The sequence below is a fragment of the Typopeltis vanoorti genome, chromosome 16 (genome assembly GCF_054136105.1).
Source record: "Typopeltis vanoorti isolate ZY-2024b chromosome 16, IOZ_Tvanoo_1.0, whole genome shotgun sequence".
NCBI classification, from domain to species: Eukaryota; Metazoa; Arthropoda; class Arachnida; order Uropygi; family Thelyphonidae; genus Typopeltis; species Typopeltis vanoorti.
The window spans coordinates 107,957,225-107,976,496 of NC_143564.1; the positions used below are offsets into that span (position 1 = coordinate 107,957,225).

The window sequence follows — 19,272 nt, forward strand, 5'->3', positions numbered from 1 at the left end:
TGTATTTCATTTAATGTTCAGATTCCTCATGGAATCAGATGTCTGGATGTTTATTTATATCAAATATTTACTCCCATTTTATAAAAAAATATATCTAAACCCACTGCCTTATCTCAAATCTTTCCCCAGAAGACTTCTAATATCATTAACAGTTCTTCCACTTCATCATCATCTCTCATGTCTTGTATTTGCTGAAAATATTATACCCTTATCCATAAATATATCCTTTTCTGCCAATGGGGTCTTACTTATTCTAATAGTTTGTAGCTGGTTGGCCACAAAAAAAAATTATTTTCTGAACAATAACACAAACCTCTATATTCCTGATACTTCTACATTGTCTGTATTGCCCTAGTCAGCAGTCTGTGATGTGATATTCATTTTCTCCCGTACTCATCAATCAATTCAGGAACATCAATCCATAAAATCACCTTTCAGATCACTGCCATTTGCAGCCCCTCATTTTTGTGTTGTTTATTTTTAATCTACTTCCAAATCCTGTCTCCCTTATTCTTTTCATCTGGTCTGTTCCAGTTTATAATTACGAGGGTGGTCGGATAAGTTCTCGGCCTAACAATGAAAAAACGGATTTATAATTTCAAAATTATTTTTATTTTTCAATATAATCTTCCTTAAGACTAATACATTTATTTCAGCGATGCTCCAGTGTCATTATCCCGCCCCTGTAATGGTTCTCAGTAAGATCTGCAAAATAGCCCTCTACAGCTGCAATCACCTCTTGATTTGAAGAAAAACGCTGACCAGAGAGGAAGAGTTTTAGCTTTGGGAAGAGATAGAAGTTAGAGAGAGCCAAATCTAGAGAATAGGGTGGATGTTCCAACAATTCATAGTGCAGATCCCTTAATTTTCCCATTGCCAAAACACCTTTGTGGTCAGAAAAAATCATCTTTCATCAGGACAATGAAAGATGATTTTTTCTTCTGCAAACTGGGTCTTTTCTCACGAATTTTTTCGTCTAGTCTGGTTAAAAGATCGGAATAATATTCCCCAGTTATTGTTTTACCCTTTTCAAGATAATTAATAAACAAAATGCCTTTAGCATCCCAAAACACCGATGCCATGACCTTTCCTGCTGATGGAACCGACTCTGTCTTCTTTGGCACTGAACAACGGCTTCTGTCCACTGTTTCGACTGCTGTTTGGATTCTGATGCATAGTGGTGAATCCAATTCTCATCCATAGTAATAAATTGATGCACAAAATCAGTTTTATTCATGTTAAAATGCTCCAAGCACTGTTCAGAGATTTTCATGTGAGTGCATTTTTGATATGATAAGTTGACAGTCAAACTAGAGCAGATGGGGTTGGATATTAGATTAGTGCATTGGATTGGAGACTGGCTATCTGATAGGTATCAACAAGTTGTGTATGGGGGTGCAATATCCAGGAAAAGGAAAGTCACTAGTGGAGTGCCTCAGGGGTCTGTTTTAGGGCCATTACTATTTAACTTATATATTAATGATATTGGTGAAGATTTGGATGGAGATATTCAGTTGTTTGCAGATGATGCAAAGTTGGGACGAACCATAAAGAGTAGTGAAGATGTTGTGGCCTTGCAAGAAGACTTGAATAAATTGAGTGATTGGGCACAGAAATGGGGATGTGAGTTCAATGTTGCAAAATGTAAGGTTTTAAAATTTGGAAAACAAATATGGGATGCAGAATTTATGCTTGGTGAGAATATATTGTTGGAAGTAGAGGAAATAAGAGATCTGGGGGTGATAGTGTATAAGGATCTAAAATTTAGGGGACACATCGCCAAAATTGTGAAGACAACACAAAGACTTCTGGGAATGATGCGGAGGACACTGACATGTAGAAGTAGGGAGATACTTGTTCCAATGTATAAGGCTTTGATTAGGCCACACTTGGACTATTGTGCCCAGATTTGGTCACCTGGTTTTCAGAAGGATGAAGAGATGTTGGAAAGGGTCCAAAGGTGAATGACTAAGGTAGTTTCTGACCTCTGGAATGTTGAGTATGAGGAAAGATTGAAAAGATGTAATTTGCAGAGTCTCGTGGAGAGAAGGAAGAGGGGAGATATGATAGAGACCTACAAGTTGGTAAGGGGTTGTTATAGGATCAATGGTGGAGAAGTTCTACAGAGAATAGTGGGAGATCAGGGGAGAACCAGAGGTCATCCCTGGAAACTGTATAAGGAGGGTGTGAGTAAGGGAGTGAGAGGCAGGTTTTTTTCGTGCAGAGTTGTGAGTGATTGGAATGCCCTGCCTGAGAGCGTGGTGTCTGCAAGTAGTTTGAATGTGTTTAAGACACGGTATGATGAGATGTGTGTGTAAGATAAAAGGACCTCCTAGATGAGTCTTTGACTCCATGAGGTCTTGTTTTAATAATAATAATAATAATAATAATAATAATATGCTGTGAGCATGACCACCCATCTTGCACATCGCTTTTTCATATGCTATTCCTTGTGCAAAATATATTCTACATGTTCTTTTGAAATGCCTATAGTCTCAGCAATTTCATGCACTTTGACTTTCCGGTCATCCAGTACCATATTGTGCATTTGATCTATGATTTTTGGTGTTGTTACACTTTTTGGACATCCTTCACGTGGATCATCTTCAAAGCTGGTACAGCCACATTTAAACTCGGCAGACCATTTCTTAATTGTCGAAAATGAAGGAGAAGAGAGTGCCCACAAACTTTTATGAACTTCAAATGAATTTGTTTTGCCATTAAACCTTCTTTTATAAAGAATTTTATAACCGCACAATACTCAATTTTATCAATTTCAAGGGATATAGACAACACTTTTGCTTCAGACAGCTGTATAAAACAAACTACTTGATAGAATGACTTGCAATTTCACATGGATGCTTATGAGAGATGTAGCAACTTAAAAAAAAAAAACTTGCCAATAGTGTTGCCATCTATGGTTGAGACCAAGAACTTTTCAGACCACCCTCATATAATCCATTCAAATGCAAACAGTCCTGCTGGTACCAATCCTTTCTTTGATATTGCTTTCTTTTTCCATTTTCATTTCTTTTACATCACTGTTGTCTTCAACAATATTCCCTCTAATTTTTGCCAGTCTATGTGCGCATGATAAACATTTCGTGTATAAATTTCTGATCTCAGACCCATTGTGTGTGGTAGCCTGTGCTCACAATAACAAAAGTTACGAACCACAAACTCTTAATTCGATACACCTAAAATATCTTCATTAAAAGATCTTATGTTGCATGTTAAATATTTCTATAAGAGCAACTAAATGCTTACTCCTTCAGCCTCCAAGGTCATTGCACACAACTTCTGCCCATCCAAGTTTCCACCACTCTTACATCTTGATGGTACTGTATTTATCTCACCTAACGACAACGCCTACTTACTGACATCACTCTCTTCTTCGAATTCCTGCATTCATGACCTGGGCAAAGTTCTCTTCATTCCACTAAGAATGTCTCCCTTCATGTTTCACATAATCTTCTTACAAAAAGAAATCTGAAGATTCTTTAATTACCCGAACACAAATAATTCATGTGATCCTGATGGTGACCCACCTATTGTGTTAAAAATTTGTGCCCCAGAATTAACACGTACCTTGCATCGCCTACTCAATCTATCCTATTCAACTGGCATATATCCTACAACATGGAAACAGGTTCACATCCAGCTCATCCCAAAGAAAAGTGATAAAAGTCTACCAACAAACTACCATCCAATTGTTCTCACTTCTGTTCTCTCTAAAATTATGGAGAAGAATCATAAACAACCAACTCTTGAACCACCATCCACCTAGATATACAGGGTGTTCGGGATAAATTTGACATATTTATAATTAATTATATTTTTCCGTAAGTTACATGTATTAACACACACTTCTCTTCATTTAAAAGTTTGGACCCTTCTTCATTCATATACAAGATGTCAGAAAGGATGGATAGCTGGAACCCACCTGAATCATGGAAGAGAATAACTTGTATCATGATGATTCGTGCCCGCCATCAAAATAAGGATATTACGACTGCTGCCCAATGCTCCCTGAATACAGTAAAAACAATCAGGCATGAACTAGAGACTTGCAATGGTGACTACGAGGATGTAGCAAGAAGAAAGATCCCTAGCAGACGATCTGATTGCGTTCGTACAGCAGAATTCCTCGCAAATCTGCAGGAACAGGTGTTGAAGAACCCTGGCATTGGAATTCGGGCTTTGTTCGTGGAGTTGCTAACTGTAGTCAAGCCCTGGATAACAAGGGTAGCCAATGGTAGGCCGTATGTATGGCAGCAGGATTCGGCCCCTTGCCACACCTCTGGGAAAAGTCAAAAATGGTTGTCTGAAAATTTCTACGACTTCACCAGTCCAAATGTTTGGCCTCCAAACTCCCCAGACCTTAACCCCATGGATTATTTTGTATGGGGCGCAGTTGAAAAAGACACCAATCGCACTTCCAGTAATACAAAAGGCCAGTTAATGGATAAAATTAAAACAGTTTTTGCAGCCCTTCCCAGGGAGACTGTAGCATCAGCTTGTTCGAGGTTCCGAAGCAGAATTGAAGCTGTGATCGATGCTAAGGGTGGTTATTTTGAGTAAATCTTGTTGATAGTATTGTAATTAACTCTGCCTGTAATGTTTTTTTGTCAATTCATTAAATTTAATAGATACAAAGAAGATTTTCTTTTTCCTTACGAAACTGTCAAATTTATCCCGAACACCCTGTATATACCAACTAATCAGTGCCCAGCAGTATGGATTCCACCCAGTGGTGAATTCTCCATGCTTGCTATGCTTGCTGCACAAGCTCATTAATTGAGAAAGAAGTACTATTTATTTGTTAAATTTATTTGTTAATAAATGCATGCATTTATAAGCATTCCATTTAGGCTTTTATTTTTGTAGACAGAAGATGTCTTAAGCTTGCACGGCAATAATTGAGCTTTGCATTGTGTATTGAAGGCCGATGCTTGCTCGTCTAGTCAAAGCTACCTTAGCTTGCTTGGTTGTAGGAGCTTCCAGGTCCTCACAGCAGCACTGTGATTTCATGCATGCGCATAGCCATTTTGCGTCGTCTCACTCCGTTGCTTAAACCAACTTTTTATGACGATGTTATTGACCAGTTCATAAAGAAGAACCGTAGAGTAGAATTTTTATTCAAGTAGCTAAATTGAAAAATATAGAATATCCTTTGTAAAATAAATGTTGTATTTGTATGATTAAATGTACATAAATTTCTAAATATATAGTTTTAAATGGTCAGTACAGGTTACCCTCATATAATGTGGTACTTATAATACACCGTTTCAATATAATGTGGTCTACAAATTGTAGTTACCCTTGTTCAACTCGGTTTTGACAAAAATACAGTCGAGAAATTGTAGTAACCCTTTATCTTTTCATATATTTTTCACCGCACGATTTAAAAATCAAATTTTATCTTCGTTAAATTTGTGTCTGTCTGTATTGCACAGGTAGTTATAAGTAGTAAATTTATATTAGGGGAAACATCCTTTAGCAATCATGTACGTCAGTTGTATACCATATAAAGTGTTTATTGTAAAATTGTCTTTGTTTTCTGCCAGGAAAGTGTATTAAAAATCATTATTATTATTATTATTATTTTATTATGATTATTATTATTCAGGTCTCTAATGAATCAAGACTCATCCTGGGAGGTCCTTCCTAAGAAACAGAAAGTCTATCAAGCCTCATCGAGGGGAGGTCCCCCCCCCCCAAGAAACACAAAGTTTATCATACCGCTCCTTGAACTCACTGACCATTCTCGCTTTCACCACTCCTCGAACTCATTGATCATTCTCGCTTTCACCACTCCATCAGGCAATTCATTCCATGGTTCAATTACCCTCCATGCAAAGAAATCACTCCTCACCCTCTTGCTCACAATTTCTTTCGTAACTTCCAGGGATAGCTTCTTGTCATCACTCCTTCCCGCTATTCAACCAAGCAAAAGAACTCTCCAGTGTCAACCCTGTAACCACCTCTCAACAGTTTAAAAGTCTCAATCATATCACCTCTCCTTCTTCTATCCACCAAACTCTGCAGTCCACATTCCCTCAACCATTCCTCATTACTATCATTGTACAGTCCTGAAACCATCTTTGTTATCTGCCTTTGTATCCTTTCCACAGTTAATTTATCCCCTTCAAATCCTGGGGACCAAATCTGAGAACAATAGTCCAAGTGTGGTCTGATCAGAGTATTATACAATATAATGATAACTGTTTTATCTCTGCAGGTCAGTGTCCTTCAAATTATTGCAGCGGTCCTTTGTGTTACCTTCACCACCTTTGCAATATGTACCCTAAATTTCAGGTTTCTATCAATCATTAACCCCAGATCTCTTGTCTCCCCTACTTCCTCCAGTATAACTTGTCCCATAGAGTATCATCATAATTGTATTATCTCAAGCTGAGCACTTTATTTTCTGGTGAATTACATACATAATTAATATGTAATGCTTTTTTTATGTAAAAAAATTATTTTTATAGTAATGGCCACGAATTGCATTGAACGGGAAAAAATTAATATTGAAAAGAAAATTCGTCACAAAAAAAAAAAATTAAAATCAAGAATCAGTTGAAAAATGGAGAAAAACCAGTTGTTGTACGGACTTTGAATTTAAATGAATCAACAATTCAAACAATCAGACACAATGAACATAAAATCTGAGAAAGTGTTTATTGCTGGGTCAACAGTAAGTGCAAAGCTCGTTGCTCGTGTACACGATTTTCTAAGAGATAAATGAAGAAATCTTTAATGATTTGGAAAGAAGATGCACTCAAAAGAAAATTCCTTTGGATGAAAATCTTATTACACAAAAAAACTCTCAAAGTTTATAAACATTTATAATGCAGACCAAGTGTTCAATGCTGATGAATCCAGGTTATATTGGAAAAAAAAATGCCAAAACGCATCTATATTTCGAAAAATGAAAGATCAGCTCCTGAATTCAAAGTTTCCAAAGACAGAATTACTCTACTGTTTTGTAGTAATGCATTAATCGGTTAATAAACTAATTGGTTATCATTTGTTATCATTCAGGGAGTGAAAGGTGTGATTGAAATCTGATTATCGGAATAATGAATTACAGGTAATCCTCGTATAACGCGGATGTTATGTTTCATAGAAATGCCACGTTATATAAATCGCGTTATGCGAGACTCGGATCACATTGAGGATTGTTAATAAACCAATGTTTATTAACTGATCCTCAAATCCTTGTGCTATGAAAGATTAAAATATGCACTTATTTTTATTTTGCCTAAAACATTTATGCATTACATGCAATGAAACTTAATTACAATTTGTAATTTTTATAATTTTATACTATGTATTTGTGTCATAGTTTATGTTTTCTTAACTTACATGAATTACCTGAATTAAATAAAAACATATTTTTGTTGGATATGTCATTGTTGTTTATATAATTTTTTTTAAAAAAATGATTTCGGAACATAACCCTACTTTTTGTATGTGATCTGAGTCTCGCATAACGCGATTTATATAACGCGCCATTTCTATGGAACCTAACATCCGCGTTATACGAAGGTCACCTGTAATTCATTATTCCGATAATCAGATTTCAATCACACCTCTCACTCCCTGAATGATAACAAGAGCAAGCATGAATTTCAAGACCAGCATTCACCACTTGCAATCTCACCCACCTCTGGACTCAAGCCATGAAATAATTTGGAGAAACTCATTTGGTTGCCCTCAACATTTCAAAGCCATTTGATCGGATTTGGCACAGGGGCCTTCTTAACAAACTGCCATCCAATGGTCTGCCTTCCTCACTCTGCAACTAGATCACCAACTTTCTCACTGGTTGCTCACTACATATTGTGGTGGACAGTTTACTCTCCTCAGATTTCCCCATCAATGCAAGAGTACCCAGGGTTCTGTTCTTTCATCCACTCTCTTCCTTTTGTATATAAATGACCTGCTCTCATAGACTTCTAATCCTATCCATAGCTTTGCTGATGACACCACTCCATTCCTCCTTTTCATTTGACACACCTTGTAGTGCTCAAGTATTAGAATCCTCAATATCTGCCACGACCATGAACCTGAACTCAGATCTCCTAACTATATCCCACTGGGGAAAGGGCAACCTTGTAAACTTTAATGACACCAAAACTCAGTTCTGTCTGATCTCTCACAAGAAAGAGCTCACATCCCTTCAGTAATACTGAGATATCCAAGCATGATCAGATTTCTCGTCATGGACTGACCTTCACCTCTGATCTTCCCTCGTACAACCATATTTGAACTATAGCTTCTGCAGCTGCCAAAAAACTTGTACTTTTTCGCACAAGACACCATTTCACACCTTCACAATTGCTAACTCTATACTAAGCCCAATTCCACCCAGCCGTGGATTATTGCTCCCATATTTGGTGATGCACCAAAATCTTCTCTAAGATTTGCTCGATTCTATCCAAATGAGGGCAGTCCAGCTAATAATGATCCCTCTCTCACAGACATTCATTTTCTGTCTTGTGCCTCTTCTCCAGATACTTTCATGGACAGTGCTCTGCTGAATTGCCCACTATTATTCTTCCACTCTCCTCCAAAATCATTAAAGCAAGAGCCACTGCTAACCAACACCCTTTTACAGTCCATCTTGAAGCTCACCAAACCAACTTCACTGCCTCCTCTTTCATTCCATCTATTTCTGTCCTTTGGAACAGTCTCCCTCCCACCCTCCCACTCTGCTTTCTCCAAGAATTACAACCCTCAGCTGTTCAAGCAAAATATGAACAGATTACTCTTGCCCACACACACACGGCAGTAATGTGCTATAGATCTTGTGGCCTTTCATGTGTGGATCAGATATAAAAAAAAATAAAATAAAATAAATACTGTATATACACATAGTTTTATAAACAAATTATGTCACAATTGTCCAGATACTCAAATGTAAATGAATTTATAGTTTTTTTCTGCTTTAATTTTGACAATGACATTTTGAGGGTTTAGCATTGTGAGAAGTGCTGCTACCCAGACTTTTGTATAATAAAGGATCTTCTCCAAAAACTAGGCAGTCCTTTAGATCACTCTAACCTCAATGAATAACCCAAAGGATCTTATAACTTATTACACTCCATTAATCTATAATTGCTGACCGAATGGTTAGCATATCCCCCCCCCCTTGAACCAACAGATCATAGATTCAAACCCCACATGGATATTTGTAATTGTCTTTAGGTGAGAGATAATTTCATTCCCCAGTGTGAGAGACTACCTCCCAGCTTATTGGTGGCCTGAAGTGGCTTGAAAAAGTTCCATGTTTGGTCTCTAGAGCAGGGTTTCTGAACTATGTTAAAAATGAAAAAACTACAAAGAAATATATAATAATTGATAAAAAAATTCTTAGCCCACCCACAGTTCACATGTACTATAGGTTTATTAATAACCTTTTGTGGGTGGCTTCACCCAAGAGCAGGTAAACACCCAACACTAGGCCAAACATCAACTTCCACACACTTCATGCCAGGCTCATCCCTGGGCAGGGCATTCATTGAAGGGCTCCAATTAAGATCTAATGGAATGCAGTGATTGAGACCACTTAATTCACAACCCCACATGGTTCAGCAGAACCCACATCTGTGGAAATCCACATCAGTGGGAGCCAGACCCAGAAGAGACACCAAAGTCCTTATAAGGACTGGCTTAAAGTGGCGAAGCAAGAATGCTTTTCATCTTCCCCGTTATCTGTAGAGGACAGTGTAGGGATAAGGTGTTATTGAGCTATTAAAGCTCTGATCATGGCAGGAGGGTAACAGCAATAGCCGAGCCTCAGAACTTCATTGGCTACAGCATTGCCATCCATTACCCTCCAAGGGTATTAATCACCGCATCTCACAGTCGATTAATTATAATCTTCTCCCCTGCTGAGACACCAAAGTTGAAATAATGCAGTAGTCATATATTTCCCACACACAAGTAGTGAAAAGGTGTATATTACCTGATTATTAAAATACTGTTAATCAGATACAGGTGTTTATAGTTTTTTTTTTTTTTTTTCACTTGATTATACTTTAAATTAAAGATGCCAAGAAATTATATTCTTAGTTTAATCCTTTATCCACGTCTAATCAAACAAAGTTTGTGCATGAAATATTATCTTCACGACTGGACTATCTTAACAACTTGGGCCACAAGTGTACTATGCAACTTCATATTCTATCTTTAGGTTTTTAATAGCATTTCTACTCATCTATCATTCTAACCTACTCAGGTCTCATTTTCATGTTTAATGGAATGAATAAAGCACAATGAAATAATTAAACACATCTCTAACAGTTCCAAATTTTGTCTCTCTCATGGAGATATCATCTGGGATATAATATAAAATAATACAAAACACACACACAATCAGTGGAAGATGTTAGACTAGAAGCTTAAAGTCCTCAGAGGGATACCTTCTATGGGTGCTGGTAGTTAGTCATGGCTGTTGGGCAGAAGGTCTAAGAATTACTGTTTCCCAAGATTTGGGAAACAGTAATTCTTAAACATTCCAAGTGCTAAAATGTAGGAAATTTGTATCATGTCTAAGTAATAGTCATGCTTTCTGGTCCTTTAGCTAGGTTGCTATTGGCCATAACTTTGTATAAATCACTTCCACTTTTTCACATCTGTGTTCATGAACTCCAGTTTTATCTGGCTTCTTACTATTCCTCCAGTTCTTTCTTAGATGAGGCTGGCCAACTGGAAAAAGTTTATTATCACAATATATCACAGTACAATTCTTTCACTCTAGCTATATGTGTGTCATCCATGTAAATACCTAATTTTAAATAAGCTTACCTGCAGATAAATTTTACACTCCTCCTTTATTTTTAAATCTTTATGACTATTTTAACATGTTCTCTAATTATATATTTTTAATTCATACAATGATATCAATGTAATCATGCATCTTGGGAAACAGTAATTCTTAGACCTTCTGCCTAACATTCAAGACTAATTACCAGCACCCATAGAAGGTATCCCTCTGAGGACTTTAAGCTTCTAGTCTAACATCTTCCACTGATTGTGTGTGTGTTTTGTATTATTTTATATTATATCCCAGATGATATCTTCATGACAGAGACAAAATGTTGGAACTATTAGAGATGTGTTTAATTATTTCATTTTGATTTATTCATTCCATTAAACATGAAGATGAGACTTGAGTAGGTTAACATGATAAATGAGTAGAAATGCTATTAAAAACCTAAAGATAGAATATGAAGTTGCATGGTACACTTGTGGCCAATGTTTCATCTAAGCTGTGCACATGTGCACACGCACGCATTTTACTAGTGCAAAAGCAAAAAATATGTGCACACTAGATTTTCAAGATGAAATTAAAATTTATTAATTAAAGAAGTTCCACCTAAACCTATAAATTCTTTAAAAAATACGGTAACTCGGCAATGCTCAAGCCTATAACCTCGCATTTTTTATTCCATTCTCGAAGTTGCACAAAACTTATAAATTATTTACAGTAACCCTATTTGAGGTTAGCTATTTGATGCCAAAGTGAAAGGGGAGTGTGGCTTAAATGTGTAATTTTTAAGTAGCATATAGAATGGCATGTGGTTTGTTTACATCTCAGGCCTGACTCATGGAAAATTCCCAAACGTGATTGGCTGATCAAATTAGTTCAAGATCATGATGAATTAAAACAATGGTTTCATAATTTTAATAAAAAATAATTAAATACTTTTAAAAACTTAAATTAGAGTACAATTAAAAATATTGTAGCATTTCAAAATTCTCTAATTTTTAAAAGGAATTTTAAAATAGTAGACTAAATAATAACATTCGTGTACATGCATTGAGATACAACCAAGTTAATTAAATCTAGCCTCTAGGCATATCTTTTAGCTCTTGTGTTGCCCTCGTCAATGTTTAGTGTTGGTTCAGCTTTTGCTTGCCAAGTTATTCAGTGAATAGTATACATTTGTAAATATTCAGTGAATAGTGTACATTTGTAAATTTATAAAAACAATAAAAAACATTCTTCAAATAACAAAATTGCAAAAAACTGATGCACCATGTCAAATTCAAAGGAAGCAAAAGGTGTGAAGCAAAAACGAACTGCTAGCTGCTGTAAAAGTGAATAGCTGGATGAAATAGTGAAAACTGCTACGCCAAAAGCTCATGAGTTGATAAACATTCAGCTGCATGAAATATTTATGTATGATGCTACAACTGGTGTTGTTTGTATTTATTGTCGTGATGCAAAGGTTGCTGGAAATTTTGCTAATGGGAAGAAGTTTGATGTCACTTGGAAGTTGGACTTTTTGAAATGCCATTTGGCAAGTAAAATACATCTGGATGGTGTACACAAACTTAGGCAACAAAATTGTTCATTGCCAACTACAGGAGTACTGTGTATGCTACGTGAAAGTAGATGACTGAGAGAGAAAACGATCAAACCCAGAGCAGATTAAAGTTCTTATTGACAGTGTCTTATTAGTTGTTAAGATAAATAACTCTTTACTTTCAGTTCAACATATTAATGAACATATGGAAAAGTATGTTCAACTCTCAGACAACTGGCGAAGCAAAAATTATGCATTTGAATTTCTGGAAACAATCAGTTTAATTGTTGAAGATGACAAGTTTGAGCAAATTGCATCTGCAAATTTCCACACCTTAACCATTGATGAAAGCACTGATATAACTGTTAACAAATGTCTCATTCTCTTGTCTGTTATTTCTGACATATCCTATGTGTTCTTTCTTTCTCGTTTCGAAGCTTCTAGATCTGACCTACGTAACTAATACTACATGAGCAAGGAATATTATATACTCCAGAGTATTTGTAGAATGGGTGAGGATCTTTTGGTGATTTTAAAAATTTCCAAATAGTATTGATTGGTTTGAATGCCACTCTGATCTTGTATGGTTTTAAAAGGTTAGCTAATTTTTTGGAAAGGTTGTTGACAAAAGGAATTGTAATTGTACTGATGTATTGGACGTCATCGCATTGTCGATGTGGTATATCAGTAAATAGAATCTTGTTATAGAGTCTTTTAGGGTAACCATTTAAAGAAAGTTCTCTGGATATTGTGGTTAATTCCGTTAGTAGGTCATCCTTGTCTGTCGTATACCACTTACAATCTAGGAGTAAGTGGGTGCATAAAAAAATTAAAAATTTTAAATTAAAAAAAAAAATTATAAAAAAATTAAAATCTATGCACCCACTCACTCCTAGATTGTATGGCCTTCCAAAAATTCACAAAGAAGGTATACCATTACGTCCAATAGTTGATGGAATCTATTCTCCCACTTACCAACTATCCAAGTATCTTGCGAAGATTTTACAACAACACATTCACGTCTCGGATACTTATATTAAAATCTCAAAACATTTTATAGATAAAATAAAAAACATCCCTATTTTTGAAGAGGATATACTAGCAAGCCTGGACATCACATCTCTGTTTACTAACATTCCAGTGGTTGAAGTCATCAACATCTTAGACAAATTGTTCCCAAGAAACATCACTACTTTGTTCAATCACTGTTTAACTTCTAACTATTTCATTTTGCAAGAAACGATCTACAAACAACTCACTGGATTAGCTATGGGTAGCCCTCTCTCACCTCCTTGTACTGACTTATTCATGGAAGATCTAGAGAAAAAAATCTTAACCCAGATCTTTCCAAAACCGAAAATTTGGTACAGATATGTAGATGACATCTTTATCATTTGGGATCATACAAAAGAAGAACTAATGAATTACCTCAACCAAATCAATAGTTTCCACAATACCATCAAATTCACATTAGAAATGGAAAAAGATAAAAAACTGCCATTCCTTGACATTTTAATAAAGAAACAATCCAATAATAGTATCAACCTATCTGTATACAGAAAACCTACAAATACTGGACGTTACCTCCATTTCAACTCAGCTCATCACATAGCTCAGAAACTTAGCATTATCCATAGTCTCAAGAAAAGAGCTATACAGTATACGACAGACAAGGATGACCTACTAATGGAATTAACCACAATATCCAGAGAACTTTCTTTAAATGATTACCTTAAAAGACTCTATAACAAGATTCTATTTACTGATATACCACATCGACAACGTGATGACGTCCAACACATCAGTACAATTACCATTCCTTTTGTCAACAACCTTTCCAAAAAATTAGCTAACCTTTTAAAACCATACAAGATCAGAGTGGCATTCAAACCAATCAATACTATTCGGAAATTTTTAAGATCACCGAAAGATCCTCACCCATTCTACAAATACTCTGGAGTATATAATATTCCTTGCTCATGTGGTATTAGTTACGTAGATCAGACATCTAGAAGCTTGTCTCATTCTCTATTTTAAGTTTAGACCTAAAGATTGTAATGAATATAAAACATATTTTGGCAGAATAATTCAGTTGCAGGCATGTGATGCCTCCTCCATTGTGTTAGCTATTGAACAGTTTTATCAAGAACAGAAACTTGATCTCCAAAAAATGGTGATATTTACCTCTGATGGAGCCGCAATGATGCTGGGCAAAGTTAATGGCATCACTGCAAAACTTGTCCATATCTTGTCCAGCAACACTGTGTAGCTCACAGTGAGGATCTAGGGATCTGTGATATGTGGAAGGAAATTAAACTAATCAGAGATATTGATACATTAATGAGAACAGTGTACACACTCTTTTCTCGTTCCACAGTGAAAAGACATGAATTTAAAGAAATTGTCGAGGCGTCTAAAAATGAAGCTATTGCCTTCAGACCACTCAATGAAGTGCGGTGGCTATCCAGACATTTTGCATTACAAGCAATAATAAGAAACTATGAGGGACTGATCATATATTTGAAGAAGACAAATCAAATGATCCCGTGGTTAATTATTGTCACAATAAATTAACTAACGTGACATTCAAAGTAGCTGTTAATGTTTTAAGTGATGTGTTTGAAGAAATGGCTTCCCTGTGCAAAATCTTACAAAGGAGTAACCTTACACCACTAGACAGTCATCATTTTGCCATAGGGAAGATTAACAAAATCAGGAATCAGTATTTAGAAGGTGACGCTTGCTGGAGTGACAGAGTAAATGCTTTACTTAAAGAAGGAGAGACTGAACCAGTAGATACTAGGCCCCTGTTAAATATTATAAATTGTTTATGTGCACATTTAGAGGACAGATTCCCTGAGAATGAGATACAAGAATGGTCAGTGTTTGATATCTCCTCTATTTCAGATTGTGATTTCTCATTTGGTAGTGAATATGTTAATGCCCTTTGTCTTAAATATCATGATTTTCTGGATGATACCACAGAAATAATTAGTCAGTTTAATGATTTCAAATTTTCTGTACAAGAAAAAATTAAATGCAAAATGATATCAAATGTTACACAAATGATTGTATTTGCTCTTCAAAATAAGCAGTTTTGTGATTTGGCAAAGTTGATGGATATTGGAGGAACCTTCCTTGCATCTAGTGCAGACTGTGAGCGAGGTTTAGTCTAATGAATCAAATAAAAAACCAACTTAGAAACCGTTTAGGAGAATGTCATTTGGATATGCTAATGAGAATGAAAAGTTACCAATTATATGGAAATTCAATTAATTTAGATAGTGTGTATGAAGAGTGGGTGAATGCCAAAGACAGAAGAGAGAAAAAATAAAGAGTTAGAAGCTAGAACTAAACAAGATGAGAATTAGTAACGGACTTATTATGAATGTTTAACAAGGTGAGAATTAGTAATGGGAATATTTTATTATGTATGTTTAGAGTTATTTGCAAAGTTAGAAAATTTAATTAAAGGCAATCAATCACTAGTGTTATCTTTTTTTTTACTTTATATCTTACTTCTAATCAGATCAATATTAAATACATATAAAATATTTATGTTAGCTCTGTGATTGATGTCACACAACTTACTTGGTAATGGTAATAATACACACACTTAGAATCCTATCTAGTACAGTCGGTATCGTGTTGGCCTTGCATGCAAGGCCAACACGATATCTTAACAACTTGGGCCACAACTTGTGGCCCAAGTTGTTAAGATAGAATGAATGATTCTGTCAGCTGGCCTGAGAGCAATTGGTTCACTAGAGTTAGGCATATAGTGGACATGGTCAGTTTTACTAGTACTGTATAAAACAGTTTTATCTGAAAGTGTGCTAGGACATGTGATATTGAACAGTTTGTTTGAGTTTGAGTTATTATTAGAGGTGTGTAACTGTATGTATTTTGTGCTGGTAACCCCCCCCCCCAAGTTTGGTATTATCAATGAGAAGTACTTCATCACAATTATTCAGAACACACGCAATTTACAGACAAAAAATACTATTTGTGGTGGTGGGCGGTAGATGGCGTTGATGGAGATGATTGGTAGTAGAGGTTCGGTGTAGTGGTTGAGCCAGTTGTATAGTAGGTGTCCTCCCGCAATGAGTCTTCGGACTCCTTGGAAGTGTCACGAATAATAATAATAATCACAAGTCAGTTTTTTTTTTTTTTTTTTACTAAATTTTTTACTTTTTACTAAAAATTATTTGCAAACAGCAATGACCAAAGAAAGATTGGTTGGTCTAGCAACTATATCGATAGAAGCGGACATAGCTTATAATTTAAATTTAGAAGAACTTATAAACAGTTTTATTGTGTGATATCCCCATACAGCAAACATTTAATTAATATTATTATGTAATCGTTTTGCATTAATGTTTCTCTTGTAATAAAAACAAAATTGTAACAAAAAATAGCAATTGGAGATTTTCTTATATTTTTGTCTTATAATCCATTAATTGTTTCCCTCAGGGTGCGATCTAATCTGGCGACAGCCCTGCAGGTTTCAGTAACTTTTCCAAGATTATTATTATATGGGTATCTCTATAGAGTTAGAATACTCATAGTGGAAGACCCACACTAACCTTTCCGTACACAATACCTATCATAGCTCTCCTTAAACTCATTCACTCTCAGGCTACTTGCAACTAATTCTGGCAATCCATTCCACTCACTCACCACTCTCCAAAATCTAGTCTGTACACTATCTAACCACACTCTTATGTAGCTTCCAGGGGTGAATTCTAGTTCTCTCTATTTATCATGTATAAAAAAATTTCCTTTAGTCAGTCTTATAGAACTCCTTTAATAACTTATAGGTTTCTATCATGTTCCCTCTTTTCCACCTATCAACTAAACTTTGCAACTTGCACAACTTCAGTCTGTCATCATAGGGAGCATTCAACAGACCTGGAATATGACTAAGGTCAATCTGGCATTGCAGACCATACTTTGGATACAGCTCACAGAATCAACTGGAAAAAGACCATCATTCTCCATCACAGTAAATTTAGAAGAGAAAGACTGTTTTTGGAATCTGATGCTGCTCTTAAAAATCAGCCTAATTTGAATAAATATGATTGCATAAAATATGGGAAACACTTCCCAGTTTACATAGATCTCAGGACTCTGGTCTTTCATCCACGTGTTTCAGTTAGTTCTGAAACACATGGATGAAATCCTTTGTGCATGTATGTTATGTCTCATTTTGTACTCCCTGACAATGTCTTTTAACTGAGATGAAATACTAGAAACATTAAATACAATTTTTAATCAATTCCTAGTGCTTTTTCACTGCATTAAACTTTTATCATGAGTTTTTCCCAGCACTTAACACATAGATATTGATCATTCATGGTGAAAATATAACATGCAAAGCAAAACTATATGGGAAGCTGAAACTTCAATTGTCTAAACCATTGATGAGCAGCCTGAGGGCCGAATGCGGCCCTCCAACTACTAACCTGCATCCTGCCGAAACGTTGCACTTCATTTATATGAAGTGTAAGAATTTTAGCAAAAGGTACAATGTGTTATCAATATGAAACATGCATTAAGAAGTCACATAACAAATATTTGCTCACGATGATAGTTCCCACGATTGTACCATTCGCCTTTGCATTTTCAGTCGTGCAGGAACAGTCGTACTTTAACAATATATGAAAGTAGTTGCATTATTCTTGAATAAACTCATTGATACAAGTTCTTTCAAAACCTAAGCAAATTATAAATTTATAATAGCAATATAATTTTTTCTTTTAAAAAATTGCATCTTTACCAAACTTTACAATTTTTTTTTTTTTTTTTTTACAAACAGAACCCTGTGTTTAATCAATGAGTTCAAAATCTAGAAAATGCAAAGTTGAGGACGAAAATCGTCAGATTAACGAAAGATGGACGTGCGACTATTTTTATACTTGCATAAAAGACAATCCTGTTTGCTTGATATGTATGAAAAGACATCTGTTCTCAAGGATTATAACATAAAGAGGCATTATAAAAGAACATTCTTCAAAATTTGACAATTTACAAGGACAGTTGTGCAAAGACAAAGTGAATCAACTGCAAAAAAATCTTAAACAACTGCAAAATATATTTAGAGCTGCTTCATTAACCAAAGATACTGCAATTTGTACAAGCTACATTGCTAACATACATACCATCATACCATTTATACTGCTACATATCACCTACCAGCCATGAGTGACCCAACGGTCCATTTAGGACTACTACAGAAGAGAAAGAAACACATAGCGAGTGAAATTTTGGCAAAAAAATTTAAATCATTCTCTGATGGAGAAATAAAAAAAGAATGCTTACTAGTGGTAGCAGATATCGCTTTCCAAGATAAAAACGATATAATTTCGAAAATCAGCTTGTCGTGATTTACACTAGCAACAAGGATTGACGATCTTTTGCAAATTATTGAATGTGAGGGGTACAGTATTTTCAGGGAGGAAAGAGAAGATAGAACAGGGGGAAGAATACTGTTGATGATAGCTGATGTGTTGCAGCCAAAGAAAGTAGTATATCAAGATGATAGACATGTGAATGAGAGTTCATTTGAGGCGGTCTGGTGCGAAATAGTGACCAATGCAACCAAATATACAGTTGGATGCTGCTATAGGCCAGGGAGTACGGGGGGGATATTGAATTCATGCATCAGCAAATTAGTGCAATGAGTGCAGGTTTACTGGAGATTTTAATTATGGTGATACAATTGGAAGGAGGAAATATCATGTAACAAAAAGGAAATGGAGTTCATACATCTTCTACGAGATAATTACTTGAAACAGCACATAACTGAAGGGACACGTGGTGTGAGAGTGTTGGACCTGGTTATTGGTTCAGAGGATATATGCATAAGTAAAGTGTCCTCGTTACCTCCAATTGGAAAACAGTTATGTGGTATTGACTTGGGAGGTTGCAAAATCTGTGGATTTTTCTA

At 35.7% G+C, this 19,272-nt stretch overlaps 1 protein-coding gene across 1 annotated transcript in view; it reads left to right on the forward strand.

Moving 5' to 3' along the window:
- LOC150098250 (semaphorin-2A-like) overlaps positions 1 to 19,272 on the forward strand; it is a 667,728-nt gene that overhangs the window by 490,186 nt on the left and 158,270 nt on the right. The gene's annotated exons all lie outside the window — the stretch shown is intronic.